The 21,738-nt window shown below is 38.6% G+C and overlaps 1 pseudogene; it reads right to left on the bottom strand.

The window, feature by feature from the left end:
* Positions 1–822: 822 nt before the first annotated feature.
* LOC122034848 lies at positions 823–3,487 on the bottom strand (annotated as a pseudogene).
* Between the last annotated feature and the right edge of the window lie 18,251 nt (positions 3,488–21,738).

The raw sequence follows: 21,738 nt of genomic DNA, 5'->3' as shown, positions 1-21,738 counted from the left end.
TTGTCCGACTAATTTATCTGATCTACCTAGCTTGCTAGATCCATCTAATCCAATCAACCTAACTAGCTCCATCGACTCACCTAGTCAATTTAACTCAAATAGAGTTAGCGTGCGGTCAAACTAGAAAGGTTAATGGAATGGTATACTGGTAGTCACAAACTATACCTCGTCATTGTATTGATACTTATCATAGTCACAAATTATACATCACCAATATACTACAAGAAAGATTGACGAGATGCATATCCATCAAGAATTTTTAACAAACCAACGGAACATAGATTGATAGTTGCAATCCAATTAGTTGTTTTGAAAATAACACTTGAGTTATATTTTAAACAGTATGAACACATAATTAATCAATGGTCAAGTACTTGACCAGAATGCACAAGAATATAAAGCCGGTGGGGAATCACAAATAAAGGCAGTAGGGCAACGCGGTGCTTGGTTCTAGCAATAATGCTGAACAGATAAGCTTACAAGGCGCAAATGCACGTTGCCAGTCTTACTCCTTTGACTTTCTTGTCAACAAGAATGTTCACAGAGTTATCATTCCAACTCCACCAACTAGAGGCAACAGTGTCCGGTCGATTCGAGCAGTTAGTCTGCGGATCGGAAGCTAAACTTGCCGAGACAGACGAATAGATGGAAGAAAACAACAGAGATTCAACAATGGAAGAACATTGAAGGATGCTTCATAAGACAAACAGAGATATACTTCTTAGTTCTTGGAAACTAAGACATTTTCTGCTATGAACCATGCAACCTTTTTGAGATGAGAAGGAACCATCAATCTTCAGTTTCGATGCTTGGGTTAATACATTTTGGCAATTAAAACTACTTTGATTTCATTGGGGGCAAGTATTTGCAATAGCAAGTTACACAAATAGGAGCCAGACACAATATCAGTAACGTGAACACTTGACCGAGAAGAAAAACTGCTGTATCACCTGAACTCGTTTTCTTTAGATGTTATCATGCTTGTGCCAACCTGAAGTGAATTTGATGACGAACTATGCCACCGAACTTGTGCCAGCCTGATGTGTATTTAATGACGAACTATCATTGTGTGGTTCTTGGTGCACTGCTCTTTCATGGAGTTGTAAAGCATATTCCAAATTCCAGAGAACATCACCCATTGCTGGCCTATCAATTCCATATTGTGCTAAGCACTTCTCCACAGTCTCGCCGAATTTCTTCAATGACTTCCGATCAGTCTTACCCTTCAACGCGGGATCAATGATTCTCTCAAGTTGCCGTTTCTTTTGCCACGGCATTGCCCACTCAGCTAAATTTATCTGTTCCCATGGAAGGGATTGATCAATGACAGGTCTTGCGCATAAGACTTCAAGAAGCACAACACCGAAAGAGTACACATCAGACTTATCAGTAAGCTGTTGCATTTTGAAGTACTCAGGATCAAGATAGCCAAAGCTTCCCTTAACCCCGGTGCTGACATGAGTCTGATTGCTATGAGTGCCTAACTTTGACAGACCGAAATCTGAAACTTTGGCGGTGTAGTTCTCATCCAACAAGATATTGGAGGACTTAACGTCGCGGTGAATGATCCCCTGAGCAGAACCAGTGTGTAAGTAATGCAGACCCCTCGCAGAACCAATGCAAATCTCAAGCCTTTGTTTCCAAGACAGAGATGGCTTTCTTGAACCATAAAGATGGTCTCTCAAGGGACCTTTCTCCATGAACTCATACACCAAGATCATCTACTGCTCACAATATCCAATCATTGAAACATGTTGATATCTTTGATAGGACCTCAATCTCTGTCTGAAACTCTCCCAACCCTTGTTGAGACTCACGGGTGCATCTCTTTACAGCGACATCGATTCCATCTCTAAGAACACCTTTGTATACCTTCCCAAATCCTCCTGCCCCAATAAGAGCCTTCTCATCGAAATTTTTCGTAGCCAAGACAATTTCAACAAAAGGCACCCTAAACTGATGATTAGGATTGGTGGATGGGGAGACATTTGCTAATTCTGTCAATCTAGGGTATGAACTCCCAGTCCCAGTACACATGGGAGATGGAGACCAAGTGACAACCTCTTGGAGCCGAGGCATATGATCTGTCACTCTCTTCCGGCGAACTAAAGCTACAGCCAAGGCCACTAATCCACAAACAAAGGTTAAGCTACCAAGAACAGAGCAAATAATGGTTCCACCATGCATCCTTTTCTTGTTGATCTTCAATATCGAAACGACCCCATTTATCTTCATAATCTCCAGGCCGTTCAATAGAGCATTGATCTTCCATGGAGGGCTACGAGCAGAAGGACCAACGCTAATTGTAATGCCTCCTCTGTTGCTTCTATCCTCAACAACAAAGTCTATGTAGTATGGTGAAGCTAAAGTGTATCTGGATAGTGATGAGAGATCAACATCCTTACAAGCCGAATAGCCATTGACATACACATCAAAGAAAAGCTCATTCAATGCTGTGCTAATTATGTCGCAGAAATGCAATCGAAGGAAGTATCCATGAACCGAGTTGGGCACTGGAAAATTCCAGCTCATGTTGAAATGATTGAAATGCAATGTAGAATTTGATGAGTTACCCGTATTAATCTCCCTAGCAGTTCCATAAACGAACTCAGGGGCGGTCTCTGGCGAGGCCCCCCCTCGTCGATACTTGATTTCGCTGTTAAATGCGACGGCTTTAGCTCGCGACGGCGTCTGGAGGTATTCGTCGTCGGGTTCCCATGTTCGCCAGAGGGTATCGTTCTCCGCGGTAACAAACGGGCCGCCGACATTGATCCGGTAGAGGGTTTCCAGCAGGTAGTCAGAGAGCGGGGAGCCGGAGTAGGAGAAATCGGAAGGGATCGAGGTAAACATGTCGGAGACGAAGCGATCGGGGGCGGAGAAGAGCTCGATGGCGTTGACGAAGGCTAGGGAGGAGGGGGGAGAAGGGGAGAAGGTGAGGCGGAGAGAGGAGGCGTCGGTCTTGAGGAAGAACTCCTTGGGAAGGGGGTGGGAGAGGCCATGTGGCGGGGAGAAGAGGGAGAGGAGGGTGGTGCCATCGGCGGAGACGTTGAAGAGGGCGGCGGAGAGGTTGAGGGAGGAGGAGGGGAAGGGGTGGAAGTGGAGGCGCAGGACGAGGCCAGACAGGGCGTCGGAGGGGTGGAGCGGGAAGAGGTAGGAGGAGGCGCTGGGGAAGGCGCGAGCACTGCGGTAGAGAAGGGGGATGGAAGTGGAGGAAGAATAGGAGAGGGAGGAGGAGGAGGAGGAGGAGGAGAGGGAGGAATCGGGGAGGAAGACACGACCGTCGGGGAGAGCTACGGGGCCGGGGGCTCCGCAGGCGAGGAGGAAGTGGTCAGCGGGGTAGAAACCGGCAACGGAAATGGGAAGGAGGGGGAGTACAAGTAGCAGCCGTATCAGTTGCAGTGAGAGATCGAGGGAGAAGGGAGACGAGAAGGTGTGGCTCATACTTCCTTTGCTTTCCTCTGATCCATCTTCTTTTCCGCATTTTTAAACTTTCAAAATCACCAAAACACTCCTAATTTCTTTAAACTGAAATTTCATCGTTTTGAGTAAATAAAAATTATTATTAAATTCATTAGAATACATTTTATATTAAAAAAAATATTTCTATATTAAAAGTATGGCACTAGATTTTTGCCACTCACAAATGCCAAAAATGAAATGGAGCCCCTAGATTCAAATAGTTTTTTTAAAAAAAAAACAAAATATTGAAAACATTAAAATACTTTTCTTATGTTGGGATCCAACTTGACCAAGCAAGGGCCACACGTACGGCTATGAATCCATTTTAGACAAAAAAAAAAAATTAAAAATGAATTATTAAAAAGATTTTTTATTTATCATTAAAATAAGGCTTTATCTCACCTTAACCTATTTTTATTTTAAAATACCTTATTTTCATTCATATGATATGATAGTAATTATGGAATTATAGTTACTATAATATAAACATTTCAACTCTATCAACACAAATAATACTATATTGTATCAATTATAATTCATAATATTTATAATATGGGCACTTTATTTTTTATTAATATTGATCAATATTATATTATACTAATAAGAAATCATAATTACTACAGCATAAAGTCTTAAATTATTTCTAATCAATATATATTATAATAGCTACAAGATCATATCTATTACAACTATAAAATTATAATGATTATAAAATCATAATTATTATAATTATATAACAATTTAGATTTCATAGTTGTCACACCCACATTAAAAATAAAAATAAAATAGGGCAAAATAAAGTACCATTTTAATAATACATAAAAAAATCTTTTAATTTTTGTCCATTCATTTTGCTCTCTTAGGGTGTGTTTGGTTCAAGTTATCATGTATAACATTGGTTATGTGATTACCTGGTAATCACATAACCAAGGTTATGGAGAATAAAGCATAAATAAATATTGTTTGGTTCAATTTAGGTAATGCAACAAAAACTTATTTGTTTGAAGGTTTTAATAAATAACCTAGTTTAATATTTTATTATATTAACCTTAGTTACAAAACCAACTATACATAATAATAATAATAATAATAATAATAATAATAATATATTATTATTATTATTATTTAAACTCTACATCTATTTTTTACTTTTACTTGTTCACGTTTTTCTTTATTTTTATTTTGTTTGTTTTTTTATGTTTTTTATTTTTTTTTAGTTTTTTAATTTTTAATTTTTTAAGTTTTTTTACTTTTTTATTTTTAAATTTTTTTTACTTTTTTTTTAAAAAAAAAAAATTATGTTTTTTTACATTTTTATATTTTTAATGTTTTTTTATTATTTTTTACTTTTTTTTATTTTTGTTTTTTTTATTTTTTTCTCATTTTTTAAATTTTTTTTGTTTTTTATGTTTTTTTATTTTTTTTAAGTTTTTTGCCATTTTTATTTTTTTTTAAAAAAAATTATTTTTTAATTTTTTTTCTTTGCGTTTTTCTTTTTTTGTCACATTTTTCTCTTATCCGAGGGTATTTTGGAAAAAAGAAAATCGTTAACCCCGGAATCAAGAAAAACCTCAGTTTTTCGAGGTTTTCCAATTGATGATTGCATGCCCCTTTTGCTGACGTGTCGGACATGAAACATTACTCGAGAATCATCGATTACCTAAATCAAACAGAGTTTTTATTGATAACCTTGGATGGATAACCAAGGTTATCAAGAATAACCCCCAACCAAACGCACCCTTAAAGTTTTGTGATGGTTGAACAATTGAAAGAGGCAATCATGGAGAGTTTCCATGAATGAGCTAAGGGCATAAAGAAGCACCATGAACCAATGATGCCTTGTAGGTTGCTTAACTAGAGCTTTTAGCTCTCTGACCTCCATTGTCATCTTCAATCTACTATTTTATATCTTGATAATCTTTGATATTGTGTTCGAAGTCTTGCTAATATTATTCATACTTAATTTTGTTGTTTATATGCACAATTAATTTGATGAGATGAAACTTGGTGTAAGACATTATTGATCTCTTAGAAGATAATTAAACAAACGATAGGGTACATTTAGTATGTGACATTGAGAAATCTTTCAATTTTTTCTTCATCATCCTAAGCATCCTTACCATTAATTATCTCCTACTCACCCTATGTATCTCACTCTCAACTCATATATAATATATTATATATGAGTTGAGAGTGAGATACATAGGGTGAGTAGGAGATAATGGTAAGGATGCTTAGGATAGATCGTAGATAGATTAAGAAATCGTACATTATTTTTCTCTCTCTAATAGCTGAGAAGGTGAGGGTTTTTTATAAGAGAAAGAAGGGTTTCTTGGATAGGAAGGAAAGAGGTTTCTTGGGAAAGAAGTAAAGGTGTGATTGTGGCTTTCTAGCTGTGAAGATCTGATTTTGGACATGATGATGGACACTAGTGGAGATATCTTTGAAGGTTAAGTTAGGTTCGACTCCTAGAAATCTTAATACTGTTGGGACCGAAATGTAGCTAGAGGGGGGGTGAATAGTTCGGCGCGATCTCGTGCTCAGCGTTGCTTGCTTCTCGTGAAGATGTGCAGCGGAAAATACAAGAAATTAAACAATACACCACAACGCTAACTCGTAGATTTACTTGGTATCCACCTCAAGAAGAGGTGACTAGTCGAAGGATCCACACATTCATGCACCCTCCACTATAAAAAACACTCCTTTACGGTAACTACCGAAGGCAGAGAAGCCTTACAAGCTCTCAGTACAAGAAGAAAAGAAAGGGAAACAAAATACAATAAGATCTTACAAGTTTGCACAAGAAAACCCTAACCCTAACTTCTTTCTCGCCTCTTAACTTGGACGTGCACCAGCACAAGCCTCCAAGAACCTTCAAGAACTGGTGGTGAGAACTTTGTGGAGTCGCTGTGAAGATCGCTGAAGAGAAGGATCGAATCCGTGGAAGTTCTACCGAGAGAAAACGCTCGCCAACAGCTATATCCTGCGCCAACGGTCAAATCTCAATCGATTGGATTGCTCCCAATTGATTGGGAAGGCTTTGGATCGATCGACCGATCGATCCAGAGCACCTCTGTGCTCTCAGGGATCGTCTGGATCGATCGGCTGATCGATCCAGGGCTTATCGCGCGAAAACAACACCTCCCAATCGATCGCCTGATCGATTGGGGGCTCTGGATCGATCGACCAATCGATTCAAAGCTGTTCTATGTAATCGCGCGATTTTCCCAATCGATCCACTGATCGATTGGGAGGAGGCTTGATGCGAAGACTCGCCCGATCGATCAACCGATCGATTGGGCATGAGTCAATCGATCGGCTGATCGATCCAGCTCATGATTTCGCCCAAAATCAAATCTAAAGCCTCCTAAACCAACATCCGGTCAATCCATGACCTGTTAGTTCATCATGCCTAGCATCCGGCCACCCTTGACCTGCTAGGACTCTCTCACCAAGTGTTCGGTCAATCCCTTTGACCCACTTGGACTTCCACCAGATGTCTGGTTAACCTTGACCTATCTGGATTTCCTCGTGCCAAGTATCTGGTCAATCTCTTTGACCTACTTGGTCTTTCCAACACCAGATGTCCGATCAACCTTGATCCATCTGGATTTCCTGTGTCTGGCTTCACTCACTAGGACTTCTCATCTGCCTGACTTCATTCACTAGGACTTCTCATCTGCCTGGCTTCACTCACCAGGACTTTCACCTGGCTTCACTCACCAGGACTTTCACCTAGCTTCACTCACCAGGACTTCCTAACTGCATAGCTTCACTCACTAGGTCTTTCACCTGGCTTCACTCACCAGGACTTTCACCTAGCTTCACTCACCAGGACTTTCACCTAGCTTCACTCACCAGGACTTTCACCTAGCTTCACTCACTAGGATTTCCTAACTGCCTAGCTTCACTCACTAGGTCTTTCACCTGGCTTCACTCACCAGGACTTTCTTCTGCCTAGCTTCACTCACTAGGACTTCCCAGTCAAGTATCCAGTCACCCTTGACCTACTTGACTCTCCTTCACAATCTTCCCATATGAACAATCGCATCTGCAATCTCCATGTGTTGTCTACATGTATTGTCAAACGTCAAAACCCAAACTATTAGGATCCTTCGTACGGAGGCTAGAGGGGGGTGTGAATAGCCGACACCAAATCGTCGTTTCTTTCTACAAAACGTGTTAGCGCAGCGGAAAATAAACACAGAAACGAAAGGAAAACAAACCTCAAACAAACCGATGTAACGAGGTTCGGAGATAAACTCCTACTCCTCGGCGTGTCCGTAAGGTGGACGAAGCCTATCAATCCGTCGGTGGATGAGTCCCCGGAGAACCGGCTAATAAATGCTCCTTGTGGGTGGAAAAACCTCGCCACGATACTTGTAACAACAAGAAAGGAGTACAAGGAAAGCAAGAAGCAAATACAAACAACAATATGAATGCAACACTCGCTTGCCTTCTCTGTCGACCGGAGGCGATGAAGCAGCAACTTCACAACCCAACTGCAGCAGCTGATCGACGACTGGAAGCTCACGCGAAGCTTCGGAAGCGAGCTCAACAAAGCTTAGAACCTCAGAGCACAGAAGCAGAAGCTTCAATCCAAGGAAGCAGAAGCTTCAATCCAAGGAAGAAGAAGGAAGGAGGCTCGCAGCAGCAGCCCTCCTTTTATAACCTGCGAAGAAAGCGAAGAAACACAGAAGAAATCTAGCCGTTGTGCCATGGCGGCTGGTACTGAATCGATGCGTGGACCGATCAGCTCCATGTGGATCGGTCCACGGACCGATCCATTCCTAACTGGGGTCTCCGATCGGTCCATGGACCGATCGGAACTCTGATCGGTCCGTAGACCGATCAGCTTCCCTCGAACTTCTGCGCCTCGATCGTTGTCGATCGGTCTCCAGACCGATCAGATAACCTACAGTAGGCTACTGGATGGTTACTGATCGGTCTGGTGACCGATCAGGCTATCCAGTGTATCACTGGATCGGTCCCCAGACCGATCCAAACTCCCCAGCCCTAAACCTCAGGCTTCTACACCAACATCCGGTCAACCTTGACCTGTTGATTCATCATTCCTAGCATCTGGTCACTCCCTTGACCTGCTAGAGTTCTCCACCAAGTGTTCGGTCAATCCCTTTGACCCACTTGGGCTTTCCTCTTCGTGCCAAGTATCCGATCACTCCCTTGATCTACTTGGACTTCCCAACACCAGATGTCCGATCACCCTTGATCCATCTGGATTTTCCCTTGCCCGGCTTAACTCACCAGGACTTTCACCTAGCTTCACTCACTAGGGTTTTCACCTAGCTTCACTCACCAGGATTTCCAATCTGTCTGGCTTCACTCACCAGGACTTTCCCTTGCCTGGCTTCACTCACCAGGACTTTCCCGAATGCCTGGCTTCACTCACCAGGACTTTCACCTTCACCTAGCTTCACTCACTAGGATTTTCACCTGGCTTCACTCACCAGGATTTCCCGACTGCCTGGCTTCACTCACCAGGACTTTTCCCTGCGCCAAACTCCCTGTTTGGACTTTTCCCGTGCCAAGTCTCCATACTTGGACTTTTCCAGTGTCAAGTCTCCATACTTGGACTTTTCACCGAATCAGGTCAACCAGGTCAATCTTGACCTACGGTTGCACCAACAATCTCCCAAACATCTATTCTTTTCAAACATCAAGAATAGAACTTCTCTTCTCGTCAAACATCGTCAAACATCAAAACACAACTCGAGTCAGGTCAACTCGAGTCAGGTCAACCAAGTCAACCTTGACCTAAGGTTGCACCAACAATCTCCCCCTTTTTGATGTTTGACAAAATCTAAAATCAAGTTAGGTTAACCCGATAACCTAACTTAGGTTTTCCAATGTTCTTCCTTGAACATTCTTCCAAAACCTACACTCTCCCCCTTGGGACATCTCTCCCCCTTTTTGACACACATCCAAAAGAGGGAATCAAGGTCAAGAGTTTCTTCCTAATGAAAGTCTCATACCTTTCATTGAAACCCTTAATTTCCCCCTTGATACTAAACTCAACACTCAACTTAGTGACAATCTCATATCACTAATCCTCAAAAGTCTTAAGGAGTAAAAAAAAACTCCCCCTAAAAGTCAACTCCCCCTTGACAATTAGTTAAGACTCCCCCTAAAGGTCAACTCCCCCTTGACCATTGCACCAACAATGTCTTGGAGAGTTTCAAACCTTTAGAAACCCGAAACTCAATTCCCACAGCTGATGTAACGACCACCCTTCTTACTACTCTACTACTCTCTATGGATGACCGTTACTTAACTACTAACTCTACTTAACCGGTACGCTACTTAACTACGAGGAATCCCTACCGAAAATTTCGGCAGAGTCTCCCCTGTACCGGTGACCCCAAACTGGGATACAAACACTATATACACAGCCACAGGCGGCTGGAACATATTTTTCACAACCACGCAGAAATAATAACACGACACTAAAAAGAAACTATTCTAGCAATAGAAAACTATATAGCTCCAACAATAGGAAATAACTCAACTAACAATGCGGAATAGACTCAATTAATCAACATAGACAAAGGAAACAACTAATACAATCTCTATCAACTTAATAACTGAAAGAAAACTCAAAGGAGTCTTGACAGTTTCCTTAGCAAACTCATGATCTCTCCATAGTCCTGGCATCACACACCTTCATCACCACCACCTTGTCGCCTTCCTTGCTAAATCTTTTCCTTTCCTTTATCTGCAGTAGGAGGAAGTGCAGTCTATAAGCATAAAGCTTAGTGAGCGCTATCTACTCACAAAACTCGATATGCATGTATATAAATAAAAACATGCTAAAACTGAATGCTAACATGTAAAGCTACTCATGCTCATAAATAGCAAAGGAATCAAACTAACTGAAATACTAATCATGTATAGCTAATCATGCTCAAAATCCAATAAAGGAATCATACTAACTGAAATACTAAACATGTATAGCTAATCATGCTCATAATCCAATAAAGGAAACATACTAACTGAAATATTAAACATGTATAGCTAATCATGCTCATAATCCAATAAAGGAAGCATACTAACTGAAATACTAAACATGTAAAGCTACTAAACTTGTAAAGCTACTCATGCTCACAAGAATAATATACTAACTGCATGCTGAAAGCAAATAAAGCTAAACATGCTGAATAATCTAATAGCAAGAAACAAATAAACTACTACTGCATGCTTCAAATAACAAGAAACTAAACTTTCTAATTCTAAACATATTTGAAGCTTGTTTCATTTGTTTCAAAACTTATACTTTAATACTTTAAAATAATAATCAACTTCTCTTGGGCCCGGCATTGTACCACTTTGCGCGCATTCTTAATAAGAATCGAGGTAGCTAATCTCGAAACTACTAAGATACTTCTAGGCCATGTGCCTAGGGGCAACTTGGAGCCCATCCCTTGGATCTTGTGTCCGGTACATGCCATTTAAAAGTAAAATACTTTTTATCTTTAAATACTTCTTATAATAAAATGCCTTGGCATTTAATAAGCACCTTGTGTGCCAAAATCCCTAAAGTCTTGAATTCGGGATTTTACTTAAGGCCTTAGCCTTTTCCCTTTCTTTTCTTTATCTTCCTTTTACTTGTTAATACTTCTAAAAGTATTTAATAGGATTCTTATTTTTCCATTAGAATACATGGCTGTTCATGCTTGTTAAAATAGCAAATGGAAATAACTTTGAGCTTACTAATCATGCTATAAAATAGAGCTAAAGAAAGCAACTTTAAGCTTACTAATCATGCTATAAAATAGAGCAAAGAAAGCAACTTTAAGCTTACTAATCATGCTGTAAAAATAGAGCAAAGAAAAGCAACTTGAGCTTACTAATCATACTGTAAAAATAGAGCAAAGAAAAGCAACTTTAAGCTTACTAATCATGCTGTAAAAATAGAGCAAAGAAAAGCAACTTGAGCTTATTAATCATGCTGTAAAAATAGAGCAAAGAAAAGCAACTTGAGCTTACTAATCATGCTGTAAAAATAGAGCAAAGAAAAGCAACTTTAAGCTTACTAATCATGCTGTAAAAATAGAGCAAAGAAAAGCAACTTGAGCTTACTAATCATGCTATAAAAATAGCACAAAGAAAGCAACTTGGACTTTCTAAACATGCTGTGATAAGAGCAAAAGAAAGCTAATTTGATCTTTCTAAACATGCTGTGATAAGAGCAAAAGAAAGTAACTTTAAGCTTTCTAAACATGCTGTGATAAAAGCAAAAGAAAGCTAACTACCAGCCCCATTAATCCGAGATAATGCAAGCCACATAAGCTAAACCAAATCTGCAATACTTCTTCTACTTATATAGGCTATAATCTGCTGAAGTTTACACCTATGCAAAGCTTGATATGGTAGCAAAGGAAGTCAACTATTCTATTAAGAAATGCATTGGCAGATTTCTGTTAAGCACATGCTATTAAAAGGGGTGATTGCTATGACAATTTAAATCCCTTCTCCTCTTCTTAATCAACTCACGACAGCATAAAGGAAATGACCCAAGCCAATATATTTGTCCAGAAATTACAGAATCAATAAAAGCTAAAGCAACATCAATCAAGGCTAAATCCATTAAGCCCTTTCTCCATCCTGAAGGTCACGGTAGGAACTTTAAACTCATCCCTAGGTCACGGCAGATTCAAAAAAACAAGGAGAAACAAAAACTTGATCCCTAGCAAGCTTAGATTTGGCGCAAAACTATCCTACATGCTCAATTAAACAAAACCAGTTCTTGGTCCCTCTTTGAAACCCACGGCAGAACACCCAAAACCAAAAATCTTTATAGCATGGTTCGGATTCAAGAAACTCGGGAAACAAGGAAACGAAACCGAAAGATCGGAGCAACTCCTACTGCAGGTGAGAAGCAACTCACCTTGGATTTCTTGGACTTACAGCCGAGATCGGCTTCTAGGGCTTGCAGAGACTTGAAATTTCTTCGATCTCTTCGTGTCTGCGTGCTCCCCTCGATGAGCCGGTCACGAATGTGTGAAGAGCTCTCGAAGAAAGGTGCTCGTCGGCCGCCGGATCGAAGCCCTAACGCCGCTGCGTTTTCGCCCGAGGAGAGGAACAGCGCCGTCGGGAGAGAAAGGTGAGGAAAATTAGGTCTCGGGTAAAACTCAAGTTCTCCTTTTAATACCTATTTATTTCCTAATCCTTAACTATGCTATAAACTTAGTTCTCACCATATAAGGTTAACAAAACCGTGTAGCTCAGCTGGTTGGACCGGTTTTGCTTGGGTCAGTCCGACCCGAGGTCGTGGGTTCGAATCTCACCTTCAACATTTTTTTAAGAAACTTCTTTCTTTTTGTAACCCTACTAAACGACCTCCAAAAATTACGTAAAAATACTCTAAAAATTCCTAAAAATCTCTAGAATATTTTAAAAGTATTTCCAAATATTTTTATGGACTTTTAGAACTTGAAATAGGGAAAATTGGGTCGTTACAGCTGAAATTTCAGACCACAGTCGAAATTCAGCAAATTCAGCACGCCTGATCGGTCACCGGACCGATCAGGACCCCTCTGGATCGGTCCCCAGACCGATCCAGCCTTCCCTGGATCGGTCCAGTGACCGATCCAGCCTTGGATAGACTCGAGTTCTGATTTCCTTCTCCCAAAATTCAGAAACTCACAACAAATTCCAGAAAATTCCAAAAATTATAAAATTTTGAGGATATATTCCTCATAACATATACTATCAAGGAAAAATAGTTTTCTATGAAAATAACTTCCATTTTCAAATCTTGATACAAAGTTTGAAAAGTTTTGAAATAGCTCAAAGTTTCAAAAACTTTGTATCACTTTGTTCAATGATGAATGTTATCACTAGAAAAGCTTCATCAAGGTTTTTCAAATCAATTTCAAAATGATTTTAAACCTTTTAATTTAGGACCATAATCTTAGGGCTAAATGTACATGACTTGTACATAAGCTTTCCCTATGATCCCCCAATTTTGAATTAGGTTCATCTAGGTACAAGAACTATGCACCTTGATCCTAACTCATCATCCTAATATCTCACACACATCTAAGGTGTATCAAACACATTCAAGTCAATTTTGATGTGAGATATGGGTTTAGGTCAACTTAGGCTAAGTTCTCATGCATTTTCTAAACACCAATTTGATCTCAATATCAAAATGTGCTTTTATCCTTAAATCAATTTCATTGATTATTAATGCAAGAGATGATGACATGGCATGAAATACTATCATAAATGAAAACATGTGCCAATATCATGATGTCATGGCATAAAGTATGAAACTTAACTAAAGCATGACATCTAAAGAACCTAAGCTTTATCATGACATATCAAATGATAAAATTAAACATGATGTCATGACATGTGAGGGCAAATAATCATGGCAAGATTTAGCATGAATAAGACATACCTAGATTACCTATCTAAGTATCCTTAGCCTTAGCTAATACTTAAGCTTTAACCCTTGATTGCCCTAATATGCCAAAATCCTAATTTTGACACTTCTTGAACTCTAGATTCATCCATGCCACTTAAAGATCAAATTTATCCTCAAATCTTGGCATGTTTCATTTTTCCTCAAGAGTTCTCTAGATTTTCCCAAATTGTGCCAATTGAAATTAACATCATCATTTTCCATGATGGCACATTTTACTCTTCCAAGGAGTAACTATTCCATTTCATTTTCAAAGGTTCCCAAAAACCTTGAAAATGCTCCTTGAGCGTCAATTTCCTCAAAGTTGGGTTAACTACCCTTCTAATCGGAGTTGACACTCTCTAACCCATCTATGGGGTAGAGAAGATGCTCCTAGGAACCCAATACCTATTTGAGCTCATTGGTTTCACTAAATATTCACTAGGGATAACTTCCCTAGCAACCCTCCTAATGACCCTCTTAGGCTTTAAAGCCTTGGTCATTTGGGACTCATCAAGATCAACTCTAGGGGTGACTCCCCTTGTGACCTTGGTGATGGTCTTCCTAGCCCTAGATTTTGTTCCATAATCGAATGGAACATTATGATAAGTGGGCTTGACCACTTGGGACTTAGGTTTGTGACCCAAACCTTTCTTGTCCTTGGACATTGGTTTTTGACCCTTAAACCCTAGAGATGACTTCTCTAAATTCTTTAGGGCCTTTTCTAGAGTGTTAAGTCTTGACATCAAGACTTGATTTTCTTTCTCTAAAACCTCAAGTTTTAATTTATCATTCTTTCTTGAGGTGTTCCTAGGCATATGTCTAGTTGTCTTGGGGTTTCTACCTAGGTTCTCCTTAGCCTTAGATGAGTTAATCCTAGGGTTGGCCTTCCTAGTATTGTTCTTATCTAGGCTAAGATGTTTAGCACCTAAGCACACATGTTGATTTCTATGATTATCATGCTTATCATTCTTGACAATTGCAATAAGACTACTAGCATGTATCTTATTAGAAGTGCAAGAATGAACCTTAGAGGATACCTTAGGGTTTGCCTTCGCTCCCCCTTTACACGTGCTTGGTCTTTTGTCCTTGTGAGATTGCCTTCCCCTTGGACATTGACTCCTATAGTGTCCCCGTTGCTTGCATTGGAAGCACACCACGTGCTCCTTGCCCTTGCGTTTTGGGACTCCGACTTCCTTGATCTTTGGCGCCAGTGGAGTCTTCTTAGTCTTCTTTGGACATTTACTCTTGTAATGTCCAAATTCCCTACACTCAAAACACATTATATGCAATTTACTTGAACTTAAAGTGTTTGAGTTACCTAGGGTTGAGGATGGATGGATGCTCTCTTCTTCATCCCTCCCGGAGGTAGAAGCTTCTTCTTCGTGCTCCGATCTTGAAGAAGAACTCACCTCCTCTTCTTCTTTAGATGTTGAGTAGCCCTCAACTTCTAATTCCTCACCTCCACGATGTGAGCTACTTGGCTCACTAGGCTCCTCTTCATGGCTTGAAGTGGGGCTCTTCTCATGGAGTTTGGCCAAGTTGTTCCACAACTCCTTGGCATTATTGTATCCTCCTATCTTACACAAAATATCATTAGGTAAAGAAAATTCAATGATTTTCATTACCTCATCATTGATGGTTGATTGGTGGATTTGCTCCTTGGTCCACTCCTTGTTCTCTAGGGTTTCTCCTTTCTTGTCCATCGGAGGCTTGAAACCTAATTGAACACAACTCCAATTTTCAAGGTTAGTCATAAAAAAATACCTCATTCTTACCTTCCAATACGCGAAGTCGCAGCACTCGTAGAAGGGTGGAAACGTGATGTCTTCTCCGAGTCGATCCATTCTCTAGCTTGTGCTCCTCCGGGTGTTAATCCGACGAAGAGCAACCTCGCTCTGATACCACTTGTTAGGATCCTTCGTACGGAGGCTAGAGGGGGGTGTGAATAGCCGACACCAAATCGTCGTTTCTTTCTACAAAACGTGTTAGCGCAACGGAAAATAAACACAGAAACGAAAGGGAAAACAAACCTCAAACAAACCGATGTAACGAGGTTCGGAGATAAAATCCTACTCCTCGGCGTGTCCGTAAGGTGGACGAAGCCTATCAATCCGTCGGTGGATGAGTCCCCGGAGAACCGGCTAATAAATGCTCATTGTGGGTGGAGAAACCTCACCACAATACTTGTAACAACAAGAAAGGAGTACAAGGAAAGCAAGAAGCAAATACAAACAACAATATGAATGCAACACTCGCTTGCCTTCTCTGTCGACCGGAGGCGATGAAGCAGCAACTTCACAACCCAACTGCAGCAGCTGATCGACGATTGGAAGCTCACGCGAAGCTTCGGAAGCGAGCTCAACAAAGCTTAGAACCTCAGAGCACAGAAGCAGAAGCTTCAATCCAAGGAAGAAGAAGAAGTAAGAAGAAGGAGGCTCGCAGCAGCAGCCCTCCTTTTATAACCTGCGAAGAAAGCGAAGAAACACAGAAGAAATCTAGCCATTGCGTCGCAACGGCTAGTGCCTGGATCGGTCTGTGGACCGATCAGGCTCCATGTGGATCGGTCCACAGACCGATCCATTCCCTAGCCTTCGCTTCTGTTCCGTCTCTGATCGGTCCATGGACCGATCAGGGAACCTCCTGATCGGTCCACAGACCGATCAGGGAACCTCCTGATCGGTCCGTAGACCGATCAGGCTTCTCTTCTCCCGAACTTCTTTGCGCCTCCTGATCGTTGTCTGATCGGTCTCCAGACCGATCAGATAACCTACAGTAGGCTACTGGATGGTTACTGATCGGTCTGGTGACCGATCAGGCTATCCAGTGTATCACTGGATCGGTCCCCAGACCGATCCAAACTCCCCAGCCCTAAACCTCAGGCTTCTACACCAACATCCGGTCAACCTTGACCTGTTGATTCATCATTCCTAGCATCTGGTCACTCCCTTGACCTGCTAGAGTTCTCCACCAAGTGTTCGGTCAATCCCTTTGACCCACTTGGGCTTTCCTCTTCGTGCCAAGTATCCGATCACTCCCTTGATCTACTTGGACTTCCCAACACCAGATGTCCGATCACCTTGATCCATCTGGATTTTCCCTTGCCCGACTTAATTCACCAGGACTTTCACCTAGCTTCACTCACTAGGGTTTTCACCTGACTTCACTCACCAGGATTTCCAATCTGCCTGGCTTCACTCACCAGGACTTTCCCTTGCCTGGCTTCACTCACCAGGAGTTTCCCGAATGCCTGGCTTCACTCACCAGGACTTTCACCTTCACCTAGCTTCACTCACTAGGATTTTCACCTGGCTTCACTCATTAGGATTTCCCGACTGCCTGGCTTCACTCACCAGGACTTTTCCCTGCGCCAAACTCCCTGTTTGGACTTTTCCCGTGCCAAGTCTCCATACTTGGACTTTTCCAGTGCCAAGTCTCCATACTTGGACTTTTCACCGAATCAGGTCAACCAGGTCAACCTTGACCTACGGTTGCACCAACAATCTCCCAAACATCTATTCTTGTCAAACATCAAGAATTGAACTTCTCTTCTCGTCAAACATCGTCAAACATCAAAACACCAACTCGAGTCAGGTCAACTCGAGTCAGGTCAACCAGGTCAACCTTGACCTAAGGTTGCACCAACACAAACATCAAGACTCGAGCTTGAACCAATTCAAGCTTAGTCAACCAGGTCAACCTTGACCTAGGGAATATTGCACCAACAAATACCATAAAAATTGAACCCAAATTTATGATTACTTTGTGTCATGTGTAGGTTTAGATCTTAGAGATTTCGGATGTTGGGTCTAGTTACTCATATGTTTCTTCTATGCTCTTCATCATGAGAATTTAATGAGTCACATATTAATTTTATGTGTTTTAAATTTTTATTCTAGTTATATCTATGTTTTTTTTACTTTCTAATAAGATGACATAGTGAGTCATATGTTAAAATATTATGCCTATGTTTCTTTTGATTTTATCATGATAACATAATAAGTCATGTGTTAATCCTTTTATGTAACTTGGACTTGTTCTAACTATGCTTATGTTTCATGTGTTAATCCTTTTATATAACATGGGTTGAACAACCTTTTTTGGTATTATTAATTTAATTAAAAACTTAATTCAAAATTAATTTAAAACTTAATTAAAAAGGTAATTCAAAATTTAATTAAAAAATTAATTAAAAACATAATTTCAAAATTAATTAAAAACTTAATTCAAAATTAGCTAAAATCTTAATTTAAAATTAAAACTTAACTTAATTTAAAACATAAATTTAATTAAAACTTAAACTTAATTCAAAACTTAATTAAAAATTTAATTAAAACTTAAACATAATTCAAAACTTAATTGAAAAATTAATTAAAACTTAATTTAAAATTAAAATTAATTAAAACTTAATTTAAAATTAAAATTAATTAAAACTTAAATTAATTAAAATTTAATTTAAAATTAAAACTTAGTTCAAAACTAATTAAAACTATAATTTTTAAACATTAATTAAGTACTCTTAAAAAAAATGGTTCGGTCAATTGAACCGAGGTTTTGGTTGACCAAATCCGACATAAATATTGCAAATTATTAAGTTGATCAAACCCGATTAAGATATTTGATTACTTTCACATTACACACGATCCTCCATCTCCTTTATATGATACTTAGCTTTCTGTATTTTCTGCTAGACTAGTTGGACATTATGGCTATGATTGTATTTTGATTTGGTACTTAATAGTTATATCTTTTAATTAGCATTTTATCTCTTTTGTTTTATACATGTGTTTTATAGAATAGATTTTACAATTACTTTCAAAATTAATTATTAAGCTTTTCAAAACTTGATTTCAAAATTTCCTTTTCAAAATTTTTTTTGAAAATTATTTTATCTTTATGGAGTAGGCTAGGACTTACTTTAGAATTACATACTCTTATAGTTTTAGTAGCTAATATTTCACAAACATAGTAGGAATTCCTTAGTTTAAGAGTTCATATGTTTATATCAGTGCATCGCTATAAATCTGGGCTTTAAACAACATACATTGATTGTTTTGAGCAATTTAGCTAGTAACAAATTAGTTGGAACTAAATCTCAAATTAATCAATTTGAGTCAACAGCTGCTATCTTATGGTAGTCAAGTAGATATGTAGGTTAGACATTTCAAAATAAGGACATTATTTTTAGTTTTTCAAACTATTCTTAAACTTTTAGGAATATATCAAATTAAGGGGAGCATTCCATCTAAAAACTTTAAAATTTTCAAAATATTCTTCTTTTTGAAATTTCAAATTTTAATTAACATTTTTTACTTAATTTTTTCAAAACATTTCTATGAAATTATTTAACTCACCAAACTTTATTTTCAAAATTTTCTTTATTACCTTTCCACTTTTTAAGACTTTGATTTTTTTTTTTTAATATTTAGATTTTTAGTAAATTTCAAAAATATTTTAAAATTTTTTCACTGCATAACTAAACTTCATTTTTAAACACTCCAGAAACAATTAAATTAGTTCAAACATTTCTCTTAGAAATTTTTTAAGTAAACTTTTCAAAAGTTTTGTTTTTTAAAACCTTAGATATTTTTTTTGAAAATTTTTCAAACTAAATTTTTCTTTAAATTTTTTGGTTAGAAATTTTGGGTTTCAAAATTAACTCCAAAACTTATGTCTTTGATCCCCTAATTTTTTATGTGTGTCAAAAGGAAAGAGATGGTGAATTCAGTGGATATTAATAAACTCAGGGGGAGAGTTAAGTTAAAATGCTTGTTTACTTATCTTTGCATATGTTATAAACTTAACTCTGAACCTTAGTTGTCAAACATCAAAAAGAGAAGATTGTTGGTGCAAGGTACACCAGAATCGAACCTGAGTTTTGATGTTGTCAAAGGTTCGAGTTAAATCTTGTTGTGATATAACAAGTTAACTAAGTATGCTGGATGTTTACTCAACCAGGAAAGTCTTGGCAGATCGTGGAAGTTAGGCAAGAAGTCCAAGTGGGTCGAGAGGACCCGACACTTGGCAGGGAAGCTTGATTAATCTGGAGGATCTGGTATCGAGAGGAAGCCTTAGTGAACCGATCCGATGTTAAACGACAAAGTCTAAACAGATCTAGAGGACCAATATTTGGCAGGTAGGTTGAGATAAGCAACTGGAGAGGAGCGATAGTGAGGTCATATTCCGGAAAAGGTACAACGTTAGGTGCTAATCCAACTGAAGAAACCAAGAAGATTTTCAAGTTAAAATCAAGATAGTTCTACTGTCAATTACTACTCATGCATCATATATTATCATTGTGCTAACTTTGTTTTGCAAGAATAGTTATTTAATTCTATTTTATAGGAATCGATCTGATCGATCGATTGAACCCATGGATCGATCGATCGAACCAGGTTGATATAGAACAGAGATCAGATCGAGCCGAAGCAAACATGGAAGTCAGGCTGATCGGTCGACCGAACCTAGTGATCAGTCGAACGAACAATAAAAGCATTAATAGCGAATTAACTTCAAATCTCAATGAACACAGAAACTGCTCTGTTCGATCGACCAAACAAGGTGATTGATCGACCAATCAATTAATGCTCATAAATGTGCAAAGATCGGATCTTAGTGAAGTCAAATCAGAAATTCTCTATTCCCGAATTTAGTCACATCAATCGATTGAATGCTTATAACAATCAATTGATTCAAAAAACCAATCAAATCATTCAGCGCTTCAATTAAATGAAAAAAAATTTGTGCCCAAATTTCACCACATTAGTCGACTAGTATACCATATCAGTCGACTCATGTCTATAAATTCATTTCTATAGCTCACGAATTAGGGTTTTATCCTCTCTAATGGTGGTGGAAAATCCTCATGTCGCTCCCAATCTTCGTGTTCTTCGCTAATAATGCGAAAAAAATATCAAAATTCTAGTAAACCCTAGCCTATTTGTTGCTATATTCAACGAATACGCATCAATTTGCTCTTCCATAATGGAATTTGTTACAAAATGGATGAGTGTTTGTCCAACCATCGAAATAATCCTTGCACCTTAAAACATGACGATAAGCTAATCATATGCTCTAATACTAATTGAAAGTATTATAAATAAATCAAAACAAACTAAAGGATGCATCTAGGGATGTAGTTATCATCATCAATAAGGATACAATGGATAGACAACGAAAACAATGATAAACAAATGGTTTAATCTGAATCCATCACATTAGTTATTGATCTTACTTATCGTCGAAGTTCCTGTAATGCAACGGAAGTCTTCTATAGGAATGGGCGACCAATGTGGAAGAGTTCAAAGAAGAAGAAGAAATTCAAATCCTCTTGATTCTTCCTTTATATACCAAGCTCAATTTATAGGGATCCTTCACATAAAGTTTATACATCATTAATAGTCCATTAATATTAATAAAATAGGTTAACATATCTATACATTAAATCTATATTCAATAATTCAAAACATTATGCTACTTAATTGAAATTTAATTCCTTAATGATAATTAGTTATGTGTGTGAATTAAGCATAAATCTAAGATTAAGCCCACCGATTGAGTCCATCTACATATATTTAATCCTTCACATTTAACTTCAAGTAATCATCCTTATGTAGTAAAAGATTATGCTCAACTCATATTTTTTATAATCTATCCTTACAGCATATAAAAGAAAATAAATTTTGAGATTAATTTAATTTATATATATTTAGTTAAAGGATTAGAAAAGTTTTTTCCTATCCTTCACGTATAGTTAAAGGATGAGAAAATTTTTTCCGGTAACTTTGTCCCACGTCACTTAGACCTTAAACACATTTTTACTCTCTCAAACAATATTTGATCGAGTTTGAGCC

The sequence above is a fragment of the Zingiber officinale genome, chromosome 11B, assembly GCF_018446385.1.
Source record: "Zingiber officinale cultivar Zhangliang chromosome 11B, Zo_v1.1, whole genome shotgun sequence".
Taxonomy (NCBI): domain Eukaryota; kingdom Viridiplantae; phylum Streptophyta; class Magnoliopsida; order Zingiberales; family Zingiberaceae; genus Zingiber; species Zingiber officinale.
The sequence above is the reverse complement of the archived record's forward strand: the minus strand, read 5'-3'. Positions and strand labels throughout refer to the sequence as shown.